The 27,674-nt window shown below is 38.6% G+C and overlaps 1 pseudogene; it reads right to left on the reverse strand.

Moving 5' to 3' along the window:
- Window positions 1-2,054: 2,054 nt before the first annotated feature.
- Window positions 2,055-27,158, reverse strand: LOC117240898 (annotated as a pseudogene).
- Window positions 27,159-27,674: the final 516 nt, after the last annotated feature.

The raw sequence follows: 27,674 nt of genomic DNA on the forward strand, positions 1-27,674 counted from the left end.
AATGGTTTCAAAAACTTGTCGCACCCTTTTAAAACGCGGCGGGAATATTCTAATAGGTTTTGTTCTTAACTCCTTCGAGTCAACTGAATGGAATAAATTCGGAAACTTGTCGCACCCTTCTAGAGTGCGTCACTATTTTGAATTTCCAAACTGTTGTACCCTTGATGTTCTAATTTGTTAATATAATCGTATGGGTAGCGTTAACTAGCGTATCAATACAACTAATAAATAAGATTCCACGTTTCTTTGGCCTCCTCGCTATGTGCAGGGGCACTAGCATGGGAAGGATTAAAGTTTTCCTGAAATAAATAAATATTTTCATTATCTTCTTGATTGTTGACAATAATAATCAATGAATAGTTTTATTGAAATCGTACATGTGATACGAGTCCGAAATCGGAAAAGATGTTACAATGTTTAGCTTCTCACCTTGTTTATATGTATAGTCGATCGCACTCTTGGAATATCGTACTGAGTATAGTTGACTGTATGAATCGTTGACGATTAATAAATTCTCGGTTTTACTTCTTGACGTCACTCAAAGACTGGATTAAAAACAATTCTCGGCTTCGCAAAGACTGCTGTTCTTCTAAACTTGATATTAACTCTCGATAAATTTTTAACTGACTCTTGACAAAATTTCAATTAACTGTACTGAACTCTATAACTGAATTGAATAACTGAACTCAATAATTGAACTGAACTCTATTTTAACTAACTCTCTCTTACTGAATAACAGAACTCTTGACAAATTTTTAACTCACTGAGCTTTCTTACTGACTCTAACAGACCGAACTTATTATTATTATTATTATTATTATTATTATTATTATTATTATTATTATCCATTCCATTCCATTCCATTCCATTCCATTCCATTCCATTCCATTCCATTCCATTCCATTCCATTCCATTCCATTCCATTCCATTCCATTCCATTCCATTCCATTCCATTCCATTCCATTCCATTCCATTCCATTCCATTCCATTCCATATTATTATTATTATTACATTGTCCATTACATTATTACATTACATTATTGTTACATTGTCCATTACATTACATTACATTGTTATTGTTATTACATTATTACATTACATTGGTATGCATTATTTGTTGGTATTATTATTATTATTATTATTATTATTATTATTATTATTGTTATTATTGTTATTATTATTGTTATTATTGTTATTGATATTATTATTATTGTTATTGACCCATTATTGTTGATGTTGATGATGCATTGTTATTCCATTCCATTCCATTCCATTCCATTCCATTCCATTCCATTCCATTCCATTCCATTCCATTCCATTCCATTCCATTCCATTCCATTCCATTCCATTCCATTCCATTCCATTCCATTCCATTCCATTCCATTCCATTCCATTCCATTCCATTCCATTCCATTCCATTCCATTCCATTCCATTCCATTCCATTCCATTATTCCATTATTCCATTCCATTCCATTCCATTCCATTCCATTCCATTCCATTATTCCATTCCATTCCATTCCATTCCATTCCATTATTCCATTCCATTCCATTCCATTCCATTATTCCATTCCATTCCATTCCATTCCATTCCATTCCATTCCATTATTCCATTATTCCATTCCATTCCATTATTCCATTCCATTATTCCATTCCATTCCATTCCATTCCATTCCATTCCATTCCATTATTCCCATTCCATTCCATTCCATTATTCCATTCCATTCCATTCCATTCCATTATTCCATTCCATTATTCCATTCCATTCCATTCCATTATTCCATTGATTATTATTATTATTATTATTATTATTATTATTATTATTAATGTGTGTATTATTATTGTTATTATTATTATTTGCTTGGTCCGTGCCTTTCGGCTTTGGACAGAACTTTTCGATTTTACATCCCTTATGTCTATTTCTCTTCTTATATGTCTACCTCCCCTCTTTTACACTCTATTCTATTGCACTACCTTACTTATTCTACCTCTAAAAACTAAAACTAGAAACTACAAATTAGCAACTAATGACTGAAAACTATTGCAACTTTGGTCTTTAGCCTCCTTGCTGTGCATCCTTCCTGTCGTTTCTCTCCGTCTTGTATTGCCTTTCTCCTCTCTATTATTGCTTTTAGTTCTGTTAGACCTTCTCCAGTCTCATTTAGTGCTTTTTCTATGTCCTTTGGTCCTCCCGTTATTTCACATTCTTCTATTACATGTCTCAGGTCTTCTTCTTTCCTTCTGCATAGTCTGCATCTTTTTCCCCCCTCTTCTTTCCAGTATTCCTTTGCTTTGGTCTCGTTTCCACATCTGAATCTTGCTAATATTCTTTTGTTCTTCCACTTCATCCTCCCTTCTAAGTACTTTGGTAATTCGTCTTTGACGATATCTCTGTAATGTATGTTACATCTGGATTCCTTTATCGTTTTTCCCCTCTCTTCTGCTTCTCTCTTTCTTCTTTCTTCTATAATTTGGTCTGCTGTCATCCTTTCTTGCTCTTCTCTTGCTTCTATCTGCGTCCCTCCATTTCTCACCTCTTCTAGTCCCTTCTTTCTCTTTCTTGTTCTTTTCCCTTCTTGGCCATTTCCCCAGTTTCTCTCTCTTTCCTTTATACACTCCTTTACTAGTTCCTTTTTTTGATTCTAAGGCCTTCTCTTCATACCTTGCTGTTCTTTTTAATGCTTTCTCTTTTATTTCTAAATTTTTCTTTTGTTTATAATGTTGTATGTTGTGTATTTATTTATTGATTTATTGCGATATTAAAGTATTTATACGCGTTGTGTCTTTTATTTCCTTTAAGTTTTCTGTTTTTTTAATTCCATTCGCCTAGAGTTGTGCTCGTGCTATTCGCAAGTTAACGGCGTTGACGTTACGGCTCGTGTGGAGCGCGAGACGTGACAATAACACTTCTTAAATTGTGTTATCATATGTATATTATGATATACCCTTTTTAATTTATATTTTCCAGATGAATGTTTACTTTTGGAAGTTTATATATATGTCGGAGATGAAAGGACATCGGGACCTTTCTTTTGGAATGTTGGGGAATGTCCCCAATACTTTAGTCCAGATTTTTTATTATAGCTCTACTTAAATAATAAAACTGAGGAATAGTTGTTTATGATTTAATCCGAGTATGGGTGCCCGAGATTTATGACAGTGAGCTTGGGCTCGAAGTGACATAACGGGTCGCTGAACGTAGCCACGGCCACGGATGGGACGTGTACCTAAGAGAGGTATGGAGTAATTAAATAGTTCTCCTTAAAAACAAAGATTGACCAGAGGGGTACAGAGAGGTACGGAGAGGAGTATATAAAGGCAGTTCCACTTGGACTGAGATTCAGTAAGTTCTACTTGTACTGTGGACAAGTACGTTGAGTCACACCCGAATCGTGGATCAGTAAGTTGAGTTCGACTTAGACTGTGGAAGAAATCGCATTCGACATCCCGTTGACCGTGGATTCGTTATTGAGTCTAAGATCTTGCCATTCACATCCCGAGTATCTCATTACCGCGGTTACTTGTCAAATTCTGTCATAATCATAATTGTGCTAGTAAATATCTTCGCTCTTGCATAATTAGTTTGCCATTAATTTATATATCTTAGTAATATTTGTATATTACTCAAATAAATCGACCGAAGCGTCCACGTATGTATTTATGGGTGATAATGTACGTGTATAGCTTAATGTTAAATATAGATTTTTTTTATTGAAACTTATACATTATTTCCGAAAACATCCGTGTTTCGAATTGACTGGAATTTTAAAAATAAATTCTCCGTAAATATAAGAAATTTTTAAGAGAACGATTTTTGGTGACTCGAAAGTTAGAATATTATTCCATATTCCTCGAACCTAACCCAAACTGCCTATTATTTTGACATATATTATCTGTTTCTTATGTTTTGCGTACCATTTTTCACTTGGATTAATTGTATTTCTCTAAGCTATTCGATTGTTTCTTGATAGTCACTTAATCTATGGCAAGAGAAAATAAATATTTGCGACCCAACGTTTTGAAAATACTTTTAAAAACGTCTGTATTGAGTAATCGCGAACAATATAAACAACGCGTAATTAAAAATCATGTACCGTGATATACACCAAGAAAAATATTATCGCAACGTTGCACGTATTTCTAGGAAAAGCAAAAAAATATCAAAGGAATTTTAAATCCTTGAAAATCCTACTAAATTGTGTTTTTATCTAAAACGAATCTATTTTTAAAAGTACACTTAAATCAAAGCATGGATATTTTTAGCAGAACAATCGAAGCTTAATTTTACCCATAATATTCTCTTACTTTTATTATTTGTACTACTTTTTTCTGAGATTCTCAGATAAATTAATAAGTAACAAAATTGTTAGGTTTTCATTTTTCTTCTGAGTATAGACTCTTCTTTGTTTCGTATATCTGGTTTCATACTGTCGACGAAAATTAGTATTGTTTAAGTAGTATTGTTAGTAGAACTTTTAGATTTTCGTGTCTCGTATTTCAAACTCTGAACAACGTATGACATGTTGGAAAATTAAGCGGAAAGTAAAGAGTTGGAAAGAAAGAAAGGAGTGGAAATTAAATTAAACGGGGATAGTAAAGGGATACAAAACTAACACTTAATACTCCAAACTTGTGTCTCTTAAGTACAATAATCACTCTGTGTGCTTTGTGATATCATACGTCTACATAGGAAGTGAAATTTGGATAAAAAATCGATAAACTAAAATATCTACAAATTAATAAGGAAAGAGTATAAATTACATTTAAGCTCAAATATCTAACATCATAAACTAGAAATTCCGAAGAGTCAGTTTGTAATGATGTAGGAATCGAAAGGTAAAATCTTGGAAGATCTATCCGTCGTATCGTCGCCAAAAAAATTATCTGCCGCGTACCTTTACTACGAGAAACCGTTCTACTCCCTTCCATAGATAATGACAGAGGAAGGGAGGAGGTGACCGATACAAGATACACTGATTGGTAGTTTGGATTCGTAAAAATTATCCAATCGACGTGCAGTACTAATTATTACGTGCATTACTAATAATTAAATGCTATTTCGTATTTCAACTTATTTAACTAATCTCATCACGAGATTGGTAGTTTTTAGTCTATAGACATGTGCAACCACAGATAGTGTGGCTACAAAATATATTTGTTCATCAATACATTTATTATAGCATTCATACACTAATTAATTAAGTCCAAGTATATTAAGTTTCATATCATTTAGTAGCCCTATAATACGACTACAGAAATTGTGAAAATGAAATTTGGAATCGTAATCATTTCCTCAGAAATTTTCCTTCAACATCGTATCAAATTACTTCAAACAACATCGCTGTTAACTGGATTTCGTGGAGCCACAAAGCGATACGAAGGGTGAATGTGTCTACAGTCTAGAGTTTGTATCGAGTCTCAATCGTTTGAGGACAGAAATTACCGTGTTGAGTCGATATTATTTTAGCCTACCATTAATTAAATAGTTGAACCAGTTTTCGATTACAACGCAGCCAGTCATAAATTAATTCTAATTACATTCGGATCGTTTCTTGTTCGTCTTCCACGTCCCATATTGCCTGTACACTAATTTCGCCTGTATGCATATGTCCGCTATCTTGACCTGGTTACCGCTATTGTTTACGGTCTTATGGACAAAACACTGTGCTACCCTTGCGTCATATACACGCACAAACACGTGTATGTACGTGTACAGTGGTGCCAGTGGGCGTGGGTTTGGTTTCGAGGAGAAGATCGATTGCATTAATATGGGCCAGCTAGGCTTTCAACTACCGCTGATAGTTGTTGCGAAATTGTTGGTCTTCGCATGCAGGTTTTCGCACTTCGTTGTAAATTGCTTTCAAAAATTCTTTGAGAAGATTTTGAAATTCTAGTTGAAATTCTAGGAGCCTAGCATTTTCTATTTGTGGAGATATCATCGTTATTTGTGAAGTAGAGGTTTAGTTAGTTCTTGAAGAGAGAATATATAGCGTAATTAGAGGTTGAAGATTGTATGGAGAAAGTGAAGAATACCAAGAGAAAAAGTGCTAATACGTATAATTTAGTGTGAGTCAATGGCGCTCATAATATTGCAGTGTTATTGTTACATGTAATTATTACATGTTCAAAACTAGATAATATACAAATTTGGCAATTTGAAAAATAAAAAATGTAGACGCTTAGTAATTGTACAATTAAAGGATTTGAAATTTTGAAATTGTAAAAACTAAAAAATTTGGAAATTTGGAAGTTTAAAAATTCGAAAAGTCATATAGGCACTTATTATTCAGATTATTATTTATATTATAACGCTACAGTAAATATATGTTTTAGACAGGAAAATATTTCACGTAGAATCTTACAGCTACATTAACAATGCAACATTATGGAACCATAACGTAGACTATAAAGTCATAAAATAGGCCACTTTTTAAAAGGTGTTGAAACTAATCGGACATATCTATAGAATGTTGCATTTAATAAAGTATTATTATTTTTATCTCTCTTCTTAAATCAAAAACTTTTTATACCGCCTACAAATTGCTAACGCGCCAACGATCTAAAAATTGTATACCTTTCCTTCAACGATCTTGTTCAAATATTTGTTTCTCGTGGTAAGAACCCTGAAGCCAAACAAATCTCTCCTTCCATTTCCCGAGCTAGTTTGAAACATCGTTCCACGGTTATTCGCTTGTTCCCCAAAGATTCTCGTAGAATACGAGATCTTCGTGGTTTCTAGTCGCGTTGAATCTTTCCCTTGCGGAAAGTGCATCCATAATGAGCGAAAACTTTTCGAAAGTGTTATTCTATTCTCGTTCCGTACCTGTTGAGTCTATATTACGTCGGTTGGTTCGTAAACATTAATAGTAAGATTCTAAGTAAGCTGTAATTCTAACCTGTGTTCTTCATCGGAAACTTCGCTCCTTTTATTTTATTATGTCTTAACGTCGCATGAACTCCATATATGTATGTAAATATGGTTATTAGAGACGATAACTAAAATTGAAAATTTTAAGACTAAATATAAAACTTCCAAAATTTATTTTCTCTCACTGAGATTTTCATTTAGTTTTTTTAATCTGGAATTTAGAATGAGACTTTCTTATATTTAAGGCGATAAAGATTTAAATTTTTCCAGTGCTTCTCTTGAAATTTATACTTTTATTGTTTAAAGGTTCGTTAATATTACTTAAAGAATTAAAAATTCGATTAATTCGTAAACAAAACAAATAATACTTGGTATTAAAAATATTTCCATACTACATAATCAAATATTTGGAAAAGAAACTTAGAAATTAAAAACTTTATTTGTTTGTAGAAAAGAAAATGATATTCTTTAAAACAAGAAACTACGTATAACGTCACTTTGAATGTTAGGTACCAATATCTCGATTCTCTTCAGTTAAATCTGTTGTTTTATATTAAAAATCTTTCTCAGTGTTTTTTTTTTTTTTTTAAGTTGTTACAGTTATACAGCTCGTTGTGACCTTAAAAACTCTTTATATAGATACAGATTTTTTAGGCAGATACTAATAACGTTTCGTTGATTAAAGCTTTTTCTAGTTGTTTCTAGTTGTCCTTAGAAGAATAATTATAATCATCAATATTTAAAGAATATATATGTACAATACAATACTTCTTTTGCTTTTAATATTCATTTTACTCTAATTCAAACATCTTTTTGAATGTACTAGGGCACTGTATTTATTTGAACCTATATGCAATTGAATACATTGGTGTGTATGCACAACAAATAAGCACGATTTTCTTAAATAGGACTATCGGGTAAGGCAATTATTAAAAAGGAACAGTTCATTTGGTACAATTTACCAAAGCTCCACTAAATAGTTCATTACTTTCATTAAATAAATATTTCATGAAATTAAAAATCTCAATGAGGACAATTATTGTTTAATGTTATAAATTATAAAAACCAATTTACGACCTGAAATAAATCGAAATCAGCTGATATAGAAGGAAGTGACAGACATCGATCAAATCTTTAGATTTAGTATTGTAGTTCTAGATCGAAAGTCGTTTTCATTATTTTTAACAGTTTGCAGCGCAATTAGCACTCGTTAACCAATTCTGATGTCAGTATGTATATAATTGACGTAAATCTACAAAACGTATGTTTTAAATTTTTATTAGAGGCTTAGATAAAAGAGCTGTAAAGAAAGACTTTTACTATCATTCCCACAATTTTGACCAATTGCAATTTTCTTGAAATTTTTTTAGCTTCACAAAGAAACTCTAACTGTTTGCCCCAATCTAAAAAATAAGTTATTTTATTTTAAAATTTGTTCGGGTACTTTCGTGAGCCATTGTACATATCTTTCATTCCTTATCCAAATCTTATTATACATTTATATGATCTTCTTTTATTCTTTTTGAATGCTGAATCAGTTTCCGGAGGACTACAAGAATGAATTTTCAAAATACGATGGCGAAAAGAACGTGATAGATGGAAAGCACAATTATTAGCAGATTCTTACTTCTTCTTCTTTTCCCTTATCGTCGTATTTTTCTTCTTTTGAGATTATTCGATGTGTAAACAGAGAAAACTCGTGGATAAATTGTAAGGCAGAAAATATATGTAGGAAGTGTAGTTGCTTCCAGGTGAAAAGAGAATTCACGTTTCGTCCTGGGACTACCGGTGGACTCGGCAGTAAGGCTATGCCCGGTAGTCCCTACCTTAGACGTAGAGGGAGTCTCACTAGGTGCGGTATTCGTATCGTGCGCCCGTATATTCGACCGCTAGCGAGATAGACAGACTCGTTGTCGTCGTAGCCCTCTGGTGTTGGCGGTTGGTACCCGCGGATCGCCCGGGAGGTGTTGCGCCGCGTTGATGCCTCGACCTGTCGGCGTCCTGTTGTTACCGATCCGCCACAGTTCTAATAAAAATTAATATCTTATGTATTAATTTATAATCTATTGCAACCTCTTTTATTAATGATAATAAGTGACACAAGGCATGACATCAAAAAGTAAACGTGTGGAAATACTAAAAATTCCTAAAAATATTACGGAACTTATTCTACACGATACACGAAACACGATAATAGAGATGCAATCTTTGATATTATATCATATTCCACTACATTACATTATATTACATTACATTGTATTATATTATGATACACACACGCACACACACACACACACACAAATTACATATGTTAGTTTTGTTATCGTTACATCAGTATTTACATATTTAGATTAACGAGACCTTTACTAATAAAAGTAGTTTTAATTGGAAATTTCACTGTACCCACCTGCTTTATGTCGGTTTATAGTTTAAATAAACAAAATTACACAAAAGAATTATTATATTTTACAGAAAAATTTGAGCTGGTCTACATCCGCACGCTAGCTGTGTTACCCAATAACTGAAAACCCCAAAGCTAACGTCGCCTGTCTACTGTTTATGGTCTGACTTCGTCGCAGTCTTTTGTCTACGCGTTGTCGATGGCTTCAGTGCTTGAGAGAACTAAAAAGACCAGATGTAGAGTTTTCTTAGAAGTGGTAACCACTTCAACACTCTCCCTAAAACTCTACATCCCTACAAATTTCTCAAATTTACAAATTATCTCTTAATATTTTTCTAACTCTTGTCGTAAATATCTGAAAATTAATTTGTCAATGTCTTTACAAGTACATTTGTCAGCCGCCTTTCTCTTTTCCATTCAAATTAATTTATTGCAAAAAAAAAAAAAAACTACGAGAAGACTAAACAGATCATGTAGAGTTTTTCCTTTTTTTAGAAGTGATAACCACTTCGACATCTTCTTCTTCCGAAATCATGCATTCTTCGTTTGCCTATCATCGTTTTACGAGTGCCTTCACGACGGAGTCGCATTAACATTTAAACTTCCCGTTTTCTCGGTCGTAAGTGGCGCTTCGAAACGGGCCGGTTCATTAAATTCGCGTCGTTAAAAGAGTCGAGAGGATGCTGGAATACTTTACAAGGCGTGCGCGAGTGTTTGAATATTCCTTTAAAATTAGCATTCGTTAACTAGGAAACTTTGTTATTCGTCTAACTCCTACCTCTTGTACCATATCGTTTAACAATAAGCTTTCCAATTAAATTTAAACTGAAACATCCAATTAAATTTTGTGTAATCGTAGTTGGGTATTCTCCATGAGAAAAGTCCTGTGGACGCCGCGCTTTCGTTATTTTTTTCCCTTGCTTCTTATATCGCGAAGAATTTAATTTTTTGGTTGTAAGGAGGTTTTCTAGTGGTTTGTCTAATAGTTGATTCTTTGAGAGCGGAGCTCTTGATACGCAAACGCTCTTTGTTGACGATACGCAGTTTGCAGTAAGAATCGCTATGAACTTATGTGAATTTTTTCACGTACCGTGTATTCTATCGAAATACGCGACATGTTAATTATCAATACAACGTCCAACTAAGTTAGTTTGTCTTAATTCTTTATTTACATTATGTGAAATAAAATATTTTCATTTTTCTCAAACATATGTATATGATTTACTTAAAAACGTTAATGTCATAAACGCGATAACTTAAAAATTATAATGAATCTGTATCTGAGGCAGGTCGTATAGACGTTATTACATACAGATCTGGCAACTCTTGTCGTGGAAGTAAGACTTTTAGTATAAGGCAAAAGTTTCTCAATTAGTCTGCCAAGCAGTAAGCACTTCAATCACTGCGTTTAAGTTGCGTATGAAACATGATCGTATACACATGGAACTCCCCAACACCCTTCCTTTACTATATATGTTGCTTTATAATTTTATTTTAATTTAATCATTTATTTTGTTTCGTATTTTTCTATTTTGTTTTTCAGCGTTTGTCATAATGTGAGCGTGGATATATGCTCTAGCATTAAAAGCTTTTTATAAGTTTTTGCTCCTTCTAAATGTGATTAACTATTTTTGTTTGATTACAGACAAATAGTAATATCATTCAAACGATAAGCAATATTGATAAGTTCGCTTATTTTATCTTTAGTTATTAAGCCAGATAGGCACGCCTTATTTAGCCCATTAACGAAAAACAGTAATTAAAAAGCCGATCATATACGCGTGGGATACGGCCGTGGTGTATAGTTATATATATTATGTATGTGTCGGAGATGAAAGGACACCGGAGTCTTCCCTTTGGAACTTCGGGAAAATCCGTAAAATTGTAATCTAAAGTCTACCATAGCCATAATTAAACAATTGTTGTCATTCTACCCAATTGTATTTGTTTGAGATTTGTGATAATGAGCTTGGGCTCGAGGCGACAATCAGTCGCCGAACGTAGCCGCGGTCACGGGATGATCGCTTTGTCTAACAAAGGTATGGAGTAATTCTATAACTCTCCTTAAAAGAAATATTTGTAGCGGCACGCGACAGTAAACATTCCAACGGTTTCTGTTCCGTGGCTCGCCACACGCAGACCCTATTCTTCGGATATGATGGTTACCAGATGCCGACGCGTCTCCACAGTACATGTTCAGCTCAGCCCGAGGGCCGTTGTAAACATTAAGATTTAGTTACCTAAAGTGTTCGCTGTGGAATGCCGAAGCTTGCAGACGTGTCTCTAGTGCCCAGCGTAGTTCGAAAACAACACGTGTCGCCCAACCGTCGAAAGAGAACACAGCTAAGTGTCCCTTACCCTCTAGGGAGAAGAAAATCCCACGCACCTAACCCCAACCCGAATACTAGCCTCACAGCCTCACGACTAGTTGTTCATTCCGAATTAACTAGCTCGATGATGGCCCAGCAACCGCGACCAGGCTCTCCGGAGCAGACTCGCAGCTACCCCGTGCTACCCCCCCCCCCCGTGGCAGAAGTGTAGCAGAACTCTCTGCACTAACGACGCTAACACTACAAAGAAAAGGAAAATAGAAACAGCAACGTAAATAAACACACACAACAGGTTCGCCGTATTGGAATCCTCAAACGACGCCATGGAAATCGTAGAACCGCCACCAAACCAACACTCACAGAGAATCCCCCTCCCCCACCAATATTTGTGGACGACGTCATTGACATACAGACAATGATCAAGTCCCTAGAGAGAGATACCAGCAAGGAGGAATATAACCTTAAGATAAGCAACAACAAGGTGAAAATACTACCGACGAACCCAGAAGCTTACAGAAAACTCACCAAGACACTCAGGACCCTGAACGCCAACTTCCACACCTACCAACTCAAACAGGAAAGGCCTTTCCGGGTGGTCCTACGAAACATACACCACTCAGCAGACATAGACGAACTAAAATACGAACTCTCAAAACTCGGCCACGAAGTCATCAACGTAAGTAATATAAGGCATAGAGTCTCGAAAGACCCGTTATCCTTATTCTTCCTAGACATTAAACAAAAACCGAACAATAAGGAAATATACAACATCAGTCGCCTAATGAACGCGATAGTAAAGATCGAATCACCGCTCGTGAAAAAAGAAATAGTGCAGTGCAAAAGGTGCCAAAGGTACGGTCATACGCAGAAATACTGCAACCATACTTTCCGCTGCGTTAAATGCGCAGGCTCTCACTCCACTGACCAGTGCGCCAAATCACCGGAAACCCCAGCGAAATGCATCCACTGCCAAGGGGACCACCCTGCCAACTACAAAGGCTGCCCAGCATATAAAACACTATACACGAACAGGTACCCTAAGCTCAGAGCAAAAGAGGTATCCAACCAAACACCCAGCCCGCCGAAATTCACGACTACCCCAACCCCCTCAACCAACCAAACACCCAGTCCTACCAAATTCATCTCCACCTCAACCTCCTATGCCCAAGCAGTACAAGGCATCCAAAATAACCCGAACAGCCAAAGGAACCTTCCCCAAAACAGTGACCCCAACCCACCAAACACAGACAACTCCTCAAGGCTTGAAAAGCTAATAGAGAAACAATCGGAGCAAATAAATCACTTGCTATCGCTACTAACACTCATCGTGGAAAAATTAGCACGCCCCGACTCAAAATAAAACCAAGGCGCATAGCACTCTGGAACGCCAACGGTCTAGCGCAACACAAACTTGAACTAGAACTCTTCTTAAAACACCAGCAAATCGACGTAATGCTCGTATCGGAAACCCACTTCACCGACAAGAGCTACCTGAAAATAAATGGTTACAAATTCTACCATACCCAACACCCCAGCGGAAAGGCCCACGGTGGCACCGGAATAATAATCAAAGCAAGTATTAAGCACTACGAACTTCCATCATTCCAGAAAGACTACCTCCAAGCAACAAACGTAGCAATAGAAGACTGTCATGGCTCAATCACCACCTCAGCAGTATACTGCCCTCCCAGACACTCCATCGCCAAAGAAGACTTTGATAACTTCCTGGACACCCTGGGCAATAGATTCATAGTTGGAGGAGACTATAACGCCAAGCACGTCCAATGGGGCAGCAGACTGGTTACAGCAAGAGGCAAAAACCTCTTAAACAGCATAATAAACAACAACCTCAACTACCTCACCACATACGAACCCACATACTGGCCCACTGACACCAACAAAATACCCGACCTTCTCGACTTCTTCATAACTAAAAATATCCCATCAAGACACGTCCAGATCAACTCCTCGGCTGATCTCTCCTCTGATCATTCTCCCGTGATAGCAACAGTCAGTTCAACAATCATCGAGAATACACCTAATGGCACCATTCACAACCAACACACCAACTGGCAGCTCTTCAGAGAAGTCTTTACACACTCAACCTCAGCCTTCACCCCACTAAAAACAAAGGAAGATATCGAAGCAGCCACGGAATACTTAAACACGAGCATAATAAACGCAATCCGCCTCTCCGCACCGACAAAGCCACCTAACAGCAAACAAGAATATCCCCATTACATACTAAAAAAAATAGCAGAAAAACGAAGACTAAGAAGAGTATGGCAGACCCATAGAACACCGGAGGACAAACGCAAACTTAACAACGCAACTAGAAAGCTATCCAGAACCTTAAGAAACTATAAAAACGACTGTTTCCATAAATACCTCGCCAGCTTATCCCCCACAGCCGACGCCAACTACTCACTATGGAAGGCCTCCAGGAAACTCACACGCCCCCCACAAATAATCCCACCTATCCGCCGTCCGCAAGGTGGATGGGCGCGAAGCCCTATAGAAAAAGCCGACCTGTTTGCAAAACACTTGTCAAAAGTATTCAAACCCCATTCCCCCCAAGCCGCCGCGGACGTTACTGAATACCTGCACACCCCCTTCCAAATGTCCCCTCCTATCGAACCCTTCTCCTCTGCAGAGACTATAGAAACAATCAGTCGCCTAAACCCCAAGAAAGCAACAGGACACGACCTAATAGGCAATAGAGCAATCAAGGAACTTTCCACAAAAGGGATAGCACTCATCACATCGATTTTTAATGCTATCCTTCGCCTGGAACACTATCCTAAGGCTTGGAAAATCTCATTGATTACCCTCATCCCTAAATCCGGTAAACCGATATACGAAACCTGCTCCTATCGCCCAATCAGTCTTTTACCTACCCTGTCCAAACTATTCGAGAACATGCTCACGAACCGACTCCTTCCAATCCTAGAGAACTTGAAAACACTCCCAGATCACCAATTCGGCTTCCGAAAACATCATTCTACAGTAGAGCAAATCCACCGCCTAACTCATACGATCAGCCAAACACTCGAAAAGAAAAAATATTGCTCAGCGGTTTTCCTAGACATCCAACAGGCATTCGATAAAGTATGACATGAAGGGCTACTATACAAACTTAAAAAGATCCTACCCCACCCCTACTACTCCATCCTAAAATCTTACCTCACCAATAGGCAATTCATGGTTAAATACCCAGACGCCACTTCCGCAACATTCCCAATAGAAGCCGGCATACCCCAAGGTAGTGTCCTCGGACCCCTACTGTACTCCATCTACACTGCCGACCTACCTATATCAAACGATATAACAATAGCGACATTTGCAGACGACACAGCGCTATTAGCTTCCCACGCAGACCCGGTAATAGCCTCATCCACTCTCCAGCGAAGTCTCGACTCCATGGAAAAGTGGTTTCACAAATGGGGCTTCAAAGTCAACGAAAAGAAATCCTCACATGTAACCTTCACGCTCCGAAAACAAACCTGCCCCAAGGTCACCATCAATAATGCAACAGTTCCTAGCAGAGACACAGTCCGATACCTGGGCATGACCCTGGACAGGATACTAACGTGGAAGACACACATCTCAGATAAAAGGAAGCAACTAAAGGACAAACTAAAAAAACTCTATTGGCTCACGGGCCGACGCTCCAAACTAAATATACAGAATAAAATTACCCTCTACAAGACCGTAATAAAACCTGTCTGGACCTACGGAATCCAACTATGGGGAACAGCAAGTAACTCCAACATTGAAATACTCCAACGCTTTCAATCGAAAACGCTAAGATCCCTAATTGACGCACCTTGGTATGTAACCAATGAAACAATACATCGCGACCTCAAGATACCCACCGTCAAAGAGGAAATAGCAAAATATAGCGACAGATACAGCAAAAGAATCAACAAACACCGAAACCCCCTAATCACTGGACTACTCGATACGACGGACCAGATTCGCAGGCTGAAGAGGCACTACCCGCTAGACCTAAGCGTTAGATTCATTTAATTATCCAAATTAAGCATATGCACTTATTTATAATACTTATAAATTATACCTATCTATAATAAGTATTAACTTATTGTAAATAAACAGCCATGTCACTGCGCCACGCCAGAAAAATTACTGAAAATTCTCAACGCGAGAATTGATTGTAATTTCAACAAATAAATAAAAAAAAATCAGTATTTCCGAACACTCTAATGTTTTTGTAAAAAACATAATTTTTATATTATACTGTAATATAGACGAATACAATTGCATGTTCTATATGTATCTTTTATTCAATCATAATTATACAAAATAATTGGATACGTCAACACTATGATAGATTGATCTTGCTAGGACACTTTTCCATTATCACAAAAAAAATATGCAGCAAAATGATTTCTCATTCGATTTACGTTTAAACCTCCTTGTCTCGATGCAGTTAAATTTTCAGTTTCATATTATAATACATTTGTAGTTAGGAGATCTTTCGGTCGTATCTAGTTTAATCCTATCTATTACAAAAAAAATATTATAAAGAATGCAGCAACATTTTATAATATCTACAGCGGAAGATACTTTTACATTGAACGGTTTATTTGAAACTGTCACTTTATTCCATAGACTACCAAATGCACACTCTACGAAACGCCGATAATGTAAAATACGTATTTTATGAATGTAATAGTTTAGTAGTGTAATAGCTACTTTGTGCGAAAGAATAAAAGCTTCGTCGCCAATAAGCACAAATAGATTTCATTTTGGGAACTGTCTGATTTCTTGACATCGTTAGATCATTGATGCATAATTTTTTTTATAAAATCTATGTAGCTGTTTTTATAAGAGGTATGTAGATATTGTAGCTGCCGGAAAAGAATCTGATAGTTATATATTTGAATAATAATATTTTTTGAATAATATAATTTGAATTCACTACCTCAACTGATATGACAGAGAAAGATCTTTCTTAATTATAATATAATGATCCAGATATTTTGGATTTTATTACTCTCATGTGCCAACTATGGCTTCTAGACAGTTTGAGAAACTGATATATTTTAGTAACCCTCTGATATTTCTAACTATTTCTATTTGGAAAATACAGTAAAACATTCTATTTAAAGTAAAACCAAATAGCTCTACAAACTGTTTTTACAATTTTAGCAATTGTCCCATTTTGTAGTTGTAATGTAGACCTGAAATAATATTCACTACCTAAATATGCGCAAAAAAATAATACCTTTAACTTGAACTGAATAAATAAAATTTAAATGGAAAAATATTAAAGATTCGTTTATGAGAAGTATATGAAGAGAGAAATCGGGATAATCAACCAATGTAGGTAAATAATATATGTCACACAAATTTCATTTTCATTACGACCTATAAATTTTAATTGACTCTTACAATAACTTGCAAGAATAAAATTTGGAATCAATACAACAAAAAGGATAAAATTCTGTTACAACACGCGACATTCCGTACAAACACAATATACGCAACATTTCAAATACACATAATACACAGTCCAAATACAAACAGTTGAAATAAACCATTTACAAAACACTGCCGTAAAGAAACGGTTGAAGAATATTTGATAAATTTTATGAATATACCTATCAACATAAATCAACATACACCAATAGCAACAACAATAGATGAAGACACCTATTTTTTTATTTTCTACTACCAACCGTACGTTTATTCAATGAAAAGTACCATACACTCATTATGATTCGTTATTATACACTCATCAGAGATTGCGGATTTTTATGCATTTATGAGAAATTTGAAGATGCAAAAATACATAAAATATCCAAAATCTAATATTTTTTACAATATGTAATCAATAAATCAATTTTCTACTAGTACTAGTATAAGTACTATCCTTTTAATTATACTCATAAAAATATGAATGTGTATTTTAAAAATATGTATTTTTATCAGCGCTCTACTTATCAGCCAAAATAGCTACATTTTCTCAGTTATTATATACTTCATAACAATCGCGCGCACAAACACCAAGAACATACTTTTCGCCGATCCTTTTTAATCCAAATACTTTCACATCTATAATTCAAAATGCTCATGCATAAATCATTCCGGCCTCTTCTCAAACACACACTTTTACAACCCGAACTATTGTCAATACTTCCTCACGGTCTCAACCTTGTTATAATTCATTATCGCCAATTACAGTAAGAAACTCTATCCATGTGTCACATTCAAAAATACGATATCGATAGATTCGAACGAATATTATACAGGCTGCATAACAAATAAGTGTAAAGACTATCATAGCATGATTCTATACCTCTGGATCGGTAGAAATTTGTAAAAAACAGTCCGTTCAAAAATAACCTTGACGTTGAAATTCAAGGTCAGTCTTTTTTTTTATTGTAGCGTATATTTTATACATCATAAGGATAAAAAATCTCAAAGGAACTATGGTTCGCAATTCAACCGTCCTCTGGGAAAAAATTTTAATGTTTCAATAATTTTTTAATTGAATTTATTTGTCATACATTTACATTTATATTTACATTTAATGAAAAAATAGCGTGATATTAACGAAGCAGCAGAAAATGATAGATTAGCTCGTGAAATATATCAGAATTCAAGAATAATGGAAGATCTTCACAAGCAGAAAAGGTACCGTGATAATGCGGCTGATATGTTATTTTCAGCAGCTAAATATATTAATAATTTGGTGATCAAGGATTAATATCGCGACATGTGAATGCAGGTCAACTCCGCATTAATTGGCGTAAAGAAGACCAGGCCAATTATCGCCCCCCTCCCTCGAAAAATTTAATTAAAAACGGTTCAGCATCGACGTATGGGCAGAAATTATTAGAAATCACATTATTGGCCTCATATATTTACCTACATCGATAACAAGTGCAACATATTTGCAATTTTTACGCTCACCTCTCCTAACCGAAATAAACTACGTGAAGTTATACCACGGCATCACACCATCTGTTTCATACATGATAGTGTTCCATGTCACTATAGTCGACCGGTTTGCCATTTTTTAAACGAAATATTTGAATCACTGTAGATAGGGTACGGACTTGCTGTTCAAATGCGGCCTCTCGTTCATGAGGTTAGACGCTAGTGGATTTTTTCCTTTGAGGAAAAAAATTGTTTATGGTTCGAGTGAACGGATTATATCAGTTGAACAAATAAAACATTCGTTTGAATATGGTTTTTATCATATAAAGTCAATACGTAATCTTGGGGAGAAATTTGGTTGAAATGTAAAAAATACGAGTTCGGGTTTGTCTAAATAGCGGGAAAGAAAAAAAAGAAAAAAGGGAAAAGAAGAAAGAAAAATACAGAATATATATGTCGGAGAGGGAAGGACAGCGGGACTTTCCGTGAGGGCCACGGGAGGGCCGCGTACCTGACAGAGGTACGGAATGATTTTATGACTCTCCTTAAAAACAAGGATTGACCCGAGAAGCGGGGACAGGAGTATATAAGGGTAGGTTCATCTGGATTCAGGGAGTTTTTAGTTAGTGAGTCGTTGAGCGAATTGCCGAGTAAGTCACGCTGATACTGGTCATCCCGTGGACCGTGGCTACGTCTGGTGACCCGTTATGTCACCTTAAACCTGAACCCATCGTCGTAACGCCAGGTTGGAACATTAAAAGTTGTTTTCCTTATTTTTATGGCTTAAACATTAAAATCTTGACTATGGTGATGGAAGGTTTTTCCCAGCATTCCCGACGGAAAGTCCCGCTGTCCTTCCCTCTCCGACATATAATAGTAAATCTGTGGTATCTATGAGGGACAATAGATAATATTTTCTCTGCATCTGACTGTAGAATACAAGTACACTATAAATAAAGTGAGTTCGAAAGTTACTGAAATTTTAACATTTTTTCTTAAGTTGCGATCCATGGTTCCTCTAAGACTTCTTATTCTTATGACGAGTAAAATACGCTGTAATAAAAGAATATTGACCTGGAATTTCAACGTCAAGATTGTTTTTGTACGAACTGTTTTTTTTTTTTACAAATCTTCGCCGATTCAGAGATGTAGAATCACGCTATGGTAGTTTTTGCTTATTATTCTTATTTTTTAAATACTGTGTACAAATAATTTTGAAGAAATGTAACTATTATTTATATACGGTGATGCAACATTTTTACAGAATTTAGTTTCTTTACTATATTATTTTTTTTCTATCATTTATAGTTGTACCAATTGCTTATTATTATTTTGTTGTTGAAAAATTATTCGTATTACTATTATTAGATTTACTATCAATGTTGTAATTTATTAGAAAGTAAGAACTAGCATTTCTATCGATGGTATGCCACGTTCTACTGCGTGCAAGTCGCGTGGCAGGATCGATATCTATGATCTTGTCGCTTAACTTCACTGCTAATCCTTTGAATTATTTAACACTCACACAAAAATGATGAAAAATTTGTTTTCATCATCTAACTTCATGAACATGGTGGGAAACACAGCCTTTAGATTTCATATTTCTGCTAGCAAAGAATTTTATATTTCAATTTAATAAAGAATCGGGAATTCAATTATTTTGTTAGTATTGCAAGTTTAATACTTAATCAAAATCTTCAAAATCAAAAAATATTCTCCTTTCTCCAAAATTTCAAGCAAAAGATTTCGCCTTTCAGTAACAAGATTAATTTAATGAACAGTCAGACTTGCAATCATTTATTGTTGAAAACTTTCCACTTTATTAGCAGATGCTGTGCTTATTGTCTATTGTTTCTTCCATTTTGTGCTATTTTCGTATTGTTCTTTGAAAAAGTCTTTATTATTTCTAATGGCTTGAAATGGCTTTCATCAGGTACATACATATTTGCAATTTTTAGTTATCATTTTTATTATTGTTACGTCGCGTGAAATGGTTCGTGCGACGTCCTTCATTGTCTGACCGTCAAGGCCCAAGCACCATTAGACAGACCCTCAATAAACCTAAGGCCCCACCATAAACTGAATCTTATTAGCTTGCAGGAACCTTTAATCCTGCAAGTATTTTCGGTTTATAGCTGGTACTTAAAACAGTTCTTAGGTTTATTACACATTCTTACAAATTACGGAGAAAGCGGATGGTTATCTAACGGAAAAGCTGGTTTTCCCCATAAACAATGTCGCACACGAGCCACATTGGTAGGAGGCTTCTTCCTCCTATCTTTATTCCTAACGTTGGTCACAACCAATGGGCATCGCGGATCGTTACCCTCACTTTCCTAACGAAAAGTGTGAGCAACGAATCCGCTTTCTTCATACAACAAAGACACCCACTCCGAGCTTTCTTCCGTAAGGACACAAGAATGAACTTGACTTCTTCTACTACACTAGGAAAGTCAACTTGTGCTCTATACTAGTTCTCACGACGACAGAACAGTCAACTTGGTCTCTCGACAACAGAGCAGTCACTTCATCTCTAGACTTATTCTCATACCTACAGAGCAGTCACTACATCTCTATGCTTCATCTCTAGACTTGTTCCACAGTAACATTCAAGCAACAGTCAAATCTCATCAGTCAGTCGAGTCAAAACACAGTTCAAGGAAGAGCAAGAGTCAGAGGTCAAGTCAGCAAAATCTACAAGTCGAAGACAGTCAATCGACAGAAGATACATCATTATAGTCGCCAACACGAAAGGAGTCTCAGATCGTACTCATTCGTAGTTGTCATTTCACATACGCAACCTTATATCACATTGAAGTTGTTGGATCATTCAAAATATATAATAACCTGTTAATAGCAGCATTATATTCACTCAACCACTGTTGGAATACAACGATATCAATCGCATGCAGATAAGGTGATTGATCGTACGGATTCTTCCGTTCGTTGCCCAGCGCCATCCCCACTAGCGTGTGTTCGTGAGATGCACCACGGCAGTTAGCACGTGCATGCTTTTTCAAAAAACGCCGGAAGAAACGTGAGGATATGGATGGAACATTCTAGATGGGCACGTCGAGAAGCTACTAGAAGGTTCTGTGCCACATGTGACGCCACACAGACACCCACACAGGTCACACTCATTACTGCATAGAGAGTGGGGCTCTAAACCTTTTCAAGGGCCATGGGTCACTAAGCCAGTTAGTCTGTGAATAACTAGCCAACTGTCTACATTCCAGAACGCACATTTATAATTCGTGTAACAATTGTTTAATAAATATCACATTATATTATTTCAAACACAAACATTGCGTTTTCCACAGATTATTAATCTTAATCCCAAGATTAAATTCTAACAACCACCCCTATTATTCCAAAAGAAATAAGGGATCGAACAATTCGTGGCGTCGATTAGTCAAATCGTAACGGGAATTTACGACTCCCGTTGGCGCGCTTCTTCGAGATCGCGTTTACCCGCGAGCGTCCGAAAGTTCAATTATCCAATACGATCAATGGAATAAATCAAAATTCTTTTTCCTTGTGATATATTAAAATTCTTCTTTGCGATAGAATAAGCTTCAACATTTCTCCTCACATAAAAGTAACAAATTATAATCATCGTTATAAAGCAATTGTATGTGTATAGAAGTAGGATTCAATGACAATGACGGTTAAAATAGTGTTTGTCACACGATTCTCGCGTTGTTTAGCCGGTTTCGTAGCTGGTTGACGGCGGTTGTAACGGTTAATTGAATCGGACGTTCGCAAAGGTCCCGAGGTTGGCGAAGTCAAATTGAATGAGGAACTTGTTCGCGTGTATCTAAACATGCCTCTGTTTGCGGAGCCGCTTTATCCGCTAGCTTGTTTTCCGCGTCGCCGGATCATATCGGCAGGAAAGCAGTTTTCTGTCTGTGTTCGTGCGATAGTCGACGAAACGACAATCTCTATAAACGTAGAAATCGTGCTTGCTACTAGTCAGTCAAAAGAAGTGCTCAGAGAAGACTACAAGCGTTCTTCGTTTTTCAGATATGTATGTCTGTGTAAAAGTATAAGAATCACTAACCTAATTGTACGTTCGCTTTTAAAGTTTGTTAATTTAGTTTCGTCAATAACGATAGCAAAGTTTGTTCATTATATTGGTCTTCCGTTATGAGTGATCTTTAATGGAAATAGTTCTTTTATATAAAAAAAAAATTTCAAGTTACTCTTCTCGTATTTTTAAGTAGGGAGTCATTGAATTCGCATTGACATCAGCCACAACATTGTGAAGTCAAAAATAAACAGTAAACAATTTAATGCGTTTTTGACCTTTTATCTTATATGAAGAAAAAGATTTTTTATATCGCAGTTCGAAGCCGATTATATAGTATTGAAATATAAAAAGATAAAAATATAAAATATAAAATATAAATAAAAAATAAAAAATATAAAAATATTGATTATTTGTGAAATGTATTCAAATATTCAAGTGTTCAGTTATTCAATCACGTATGCAAATATTCTATTATTCAACCGTAAAATATTTCAATCTTCCTGTTGTTTAAAAGTAAATTTTGAAATAAAATTTGGAATATTTCTTTAAAATAAAATGTTTAAAAATATAAATTTAGAAATCTTTATCTCTGTAATTATAAGAGAAAAGTGTCCTCTTCAGAAACTGTTTGTAATTGTTTAAATTTTCAGCAATTGCTGATTACACGGTAGTATGTATGTATTGTTTGGAAGTATACAGACTGTTCTATTGCAATTTAATTTTATCTGTAGTTTTCTTAAATCAAAGGTTTCGTTACTTTTTTCAGTTTTCCCTCAATCAAACATGATCAAAGGCATATTCATATTCTTAAACTATTTCCAATGTATAAACAAATACATTGATACACATGATAAAATTCCTGTAAAGTACTTTTACGTTAAACGCAAAATGTAACCAACTAAAAATGTATTTGTTTCTAGACATTTAATGTGGTTATTCGTTATATTAGAACATATTACTCCGATATCTGGATCGCTCACAAACATCTCGGACTGCTCGTGTGATGTGCGGACTCAAATCTCAAAGGATTAGAGGGTCAAAGGACATAATTTTAAAATAAAAGCAATAAATTAGTAGTGTTACGACCGTTCGCGGAGAGACGCGGTCGCTAGGAAAACGCGTCAGCGAGAGGTGTAAATTCTCGCTACGATTCGGTTAATCGACGCCGCGAAATAGTCGTTCCCCTGTTTCGGTTAAGATAACAGAGGTGGTTCAATGAATGTAACACTGTATGGTAAGTTATAAATCACCGTTTATTCTAACAACTTGTAAAGAAGATAGTTACGCTGGTGCGTATGTATAAGATGAGTGGGTGTATTCCCGGTCAAAGGATATTGACTGTTCGAAGGATGGAAAATCAGTGCCAATCGGTGACGATGCTGTGGCGGAGGAAAGCTAAGGATGGGTGTGTCTAGCGCACGGGACCATCGGATTTGTTGGTGGCGATTTTGGCTAAGAGAGTGAGGGAAATAGGCTTCGTTGTTAATTGATTAAACGAAGGTTGGTGTACTAGGAAGGGTCTTAGCCGCCCTCGATAGAAAGTTGCTAGTAGGAAGCATCGTATGTGAGAAAAACTAACTTTCCCTTGTCAAGCCGTAGTAGACAATGGTCTTTAGAAATGATTCGGAAAACAGATGTTTGTTGGGTTTGAAGGACCTTAGCTAGTAATTACTGGGATTTATGACGGGTCCTTAAGAATATTGAGGATACGCAGCAAGGATGAGCGGACATCTGGATCCTGTCTGGCCCGCGGTGTATGGCCTGGTTTAGGTAGAGTATTACCCGACGTAACAAGTAGAAAATAGTGACTTATTTTTATTTTTATTTTAAATAAAATTCCCGAAATAAAGTTTTATTACGTGGCTTCCTTTGAATTACGCAGCATTTATTTGATCTAATTTTCACTGGAGTTATTATCAGATTGGGGATATTTGTGCGTTCGTGGAAAACCTAAAGTTACAAATATATAAAATATCTGAAATCTAGTATGCGTTATAATATTTCGTAAGGAAAGCAAAAGATATTTTCTTAATTACGTAGTTTGTATTAATAACTTTTACATTGTACTGATTACTGAGATATGTATAATTTTGTATGCTAGACTAGATTGGCCGCGTAGTAGTGACACACATATGTGAATATGGGTGCGGAAGTATGTGTGTGCGCGGCGTCTCGAAAAACAGATGAATGTAACTGTTCTGTTAGCAGTGTGATATGGAAGATGGTGAGACGAAGAGAGTGCTGAGACGCATGCAAATGTATATCGACGAAGATCCTGGAAATCATTTATCAAATAAATCTTTTTTTTTTATTATTATTATTAACGTGGAGGAAATCCGCACGGACACCAGCCTGCTTCTGGGGAAAAGCGGCGTGGTAGTGCCGGACTCCAACCGACTAAAACCTCCACGATGACCGTCCCGGCTGCGATCGAGAGGGGCCCGGGAATCGATGTGAACGACACACCGGGCGTCTCTCCGTGCACAGTACGTCTGCTAATGGAGCGATGTGCGATCACGTCACACCGCGTCTCGTCAACGGAGCCACCGTGCCAGACAGTCCGGATTCCCTACCGGAATGCTTTGCGGCCCCGAGGCGCTGATCTGCCAGCGCTTAAGTTTGAACCCCACAGGGGGGCGCGGCGGACCTAGAGCGTCTCACCGAAACGTGTCCACGACCTCACCCGCGCTCTCGCCGGTCAATCCTTTCGGGGTGAGAGTACCGCACCCTCACTCTCTCCGCGGCCTCTTTCCGAAGAATTACCTGTTCATAGAAGGACCCGATTTCCACGATGAGGTCGCGGTGCGGCCACGCCCACGTCGGGCAGTATTCTAGCGTGTGCTGTGATGAATCCACGCCTGCATGGCAGTGGTGGCAACACGTGGTCGCCTCTTTCCCGATTCGGTGCAGATACTCACCGAAGCAACCGTGTCCGGTGAGCACCTGCGTCACCCTATAAGTCAGGGAAGGCCCGCTGCCGTCCAACCAAACGTCCCAGTTTGGAAGGACGGCCCCGAGGACCCTTAGCCCCGGCGCACCCACTCTCGTGTCGAGGCTGGCGCGCCATCTCTCGAATAAAGCCCGCCGAGCCTGAACCCTAACGTCGGCGCCCACCGGGCCAACCTCGCCCGACAGACCCCGAGTGTGGAGATAAATCTCACGACACCTCAGGGCCTGCAATTCGAACGGGGGAAACCCGGCGAGCACCACCGCTGTTGCCGTCGAAATGGTGCGGAAGCCCATGCGGGACCCTGATGGCCACTATCCTGTGCAGCCTCCTGACCGCTAGGAGACTGCGACGGTTGGTCATCAGGTCCTCTGCCCAGATCGGAGCTCCGTAGAGGAGCCTCGATCCTTGGTCGGCGTACAGCCGGCGCACACCGACGTCGGGCCCGCCCAGCCGAGGCAGCAAACGTTCTAAGGCGTTCGCCGTCGGCTCGACAGACGGTGCCAGGCGCTCGAAGTGAGGGCCGAAGGTCCAGTGGCTGTCGAGGGTCAGGCCCAGATACTTCATGCTGGTTCCGACTCCGATCTCAGTCCCCTCCAACCTCAGGCGATAACCCACTGAAGGCGTCCCATGATCGGCCCTGGAGCAAAACCACATTGCCTCGGACTTCTTGGGGGATATCCTCAGTCCCAATCTCTTGATCACGGCGACCACACAGGTCACCGCCAGTTCCGCCAGGCGGACGGTTCCACCCCATGCCGTGCTTCAGACAAGCACCAACATGTCATCGGCGTAACATGCCAGTGCCAAGTTCGGAGGCATCGGCGTTCGAAGCCTCGTACGCGATGTTCCACAGCAACGGGATCAACACCGAACCCTGCGGGACTCCGCGGTGTACAGCCATCCCAGTCATCCCTCCGCCCCCGACGGTGTAGACGATACGCCAGTCTCGGAGGAACGCCCGGACCACACCCCGTAAGTACGAGGGTATCCGATGAAATTGGAGGGCCCCGGATATCCTGTCCCACGGGATGCTGTTGAAGGCGTTGACCACGTCCAGTGACATGGTCAACGCCACCTAACCACGCCGCTCGGCCCCCTCGACAAGGGAGCGGACACGGGCGACAGCGTCGGCCGTAGACCGCCCTTTCAGAAAGCCGAACTGGCCGTCGTGCGGTCCGGGAACACTCCGGGTCAAATGCGACTCCAGGCGGGCAGCCACCACGCTCTTCAGCAGCTTGCTAGCCTCGTCCAAAAGGCATACCGGCCGGAAGGCGGAAGGCGAGGCCGGAGAGCGCCTTGACTTCGGCAGCAGGACTATCTGCCCCTCCTTCCACGAAGCGCGGAATTCACTTCGAGACAGGCATCCGTCGAACAGACGCATTAGTCTCGGGGCCAAGACGTCCTTCGGGACTCCGTCGGGACCAGGAGCTCCGATCCTCCCTACGGCCCCGGCCAGTTTTTTCTCGGTGACCCTCGATTCCGGGCTCCCACTTCCAGCGGTGACACGTGGTGCTTCTTCCGACGTTTGAGGTTCCTGCTCTTCCTCTTCGGCAAAGCAGCCATCTTCCTCGTTCGCCGCTCCCGGAAACAGGGTGCCGACGACCTCCTCCAGGAATTGAGGGTCCATACTCTCCGTTACGGGAGGCGCCCATGGACGAAGTTTGTTCGACACCATCTTGTAAGGGCGCGCCCCCAGGGATCGGAGCCGAGACTGGCCAGAAGCTCGTCCCAGGCCCGCCTCTTCGCCTCCTTGATGGTTCGTTGCAGGGGCCTCTGCGCCACGCGGTAGTCATCGTTCGGACGAGCCACCGTGGCTTCGTCCACCCGCCGCCTACGGCGGGATCTGGTGTACTGGCGCCGAGTGCCCTCCTCCGAGCCATCTCCTCGGAGCACCAGTACATCGCGCCGGCGCGGTGCGGGGCTCCGGGCCGCGGCATATACGAATCGCAGATCGCGTGCGTGTCGCTCCCGCTTCCGCGTTCTCATCGGTCGGGGATTCTTCCAAACAAGCGACGGCTATAGCGGCCGCTGCTATGAAGTCCTCCTCGCGGCGGATCACCGCCCATGGCAGGAATCTTCTTCTCCTTCCCAGTGGGCCGATGGGCACGCGCGCACCCAACGAACGGTCACCCATCGTGCTGCTAACCGCCACCTCCATCAAGATGTAGACGTGGTTCGAGAGCGTCTTCTC

Source organism: Bombus vosnesenskii, unplaced genomic scaffold (assembly GCF_011952255.1).
Source record: "Bombus vosnesenskii isolate JDL3184/JDL3185 unplaced genomic scaffold, Bvos_JDL3184-5_v1.1 scf7180000015060, whole genome shotgun sequence".
Classification (NCBI taxonomy): Eukaryota; Metazoa; Arthropoda; class Insecta; order Hymenoptera; family Apidae; genus Bombus; species Bombus vosnesenskii.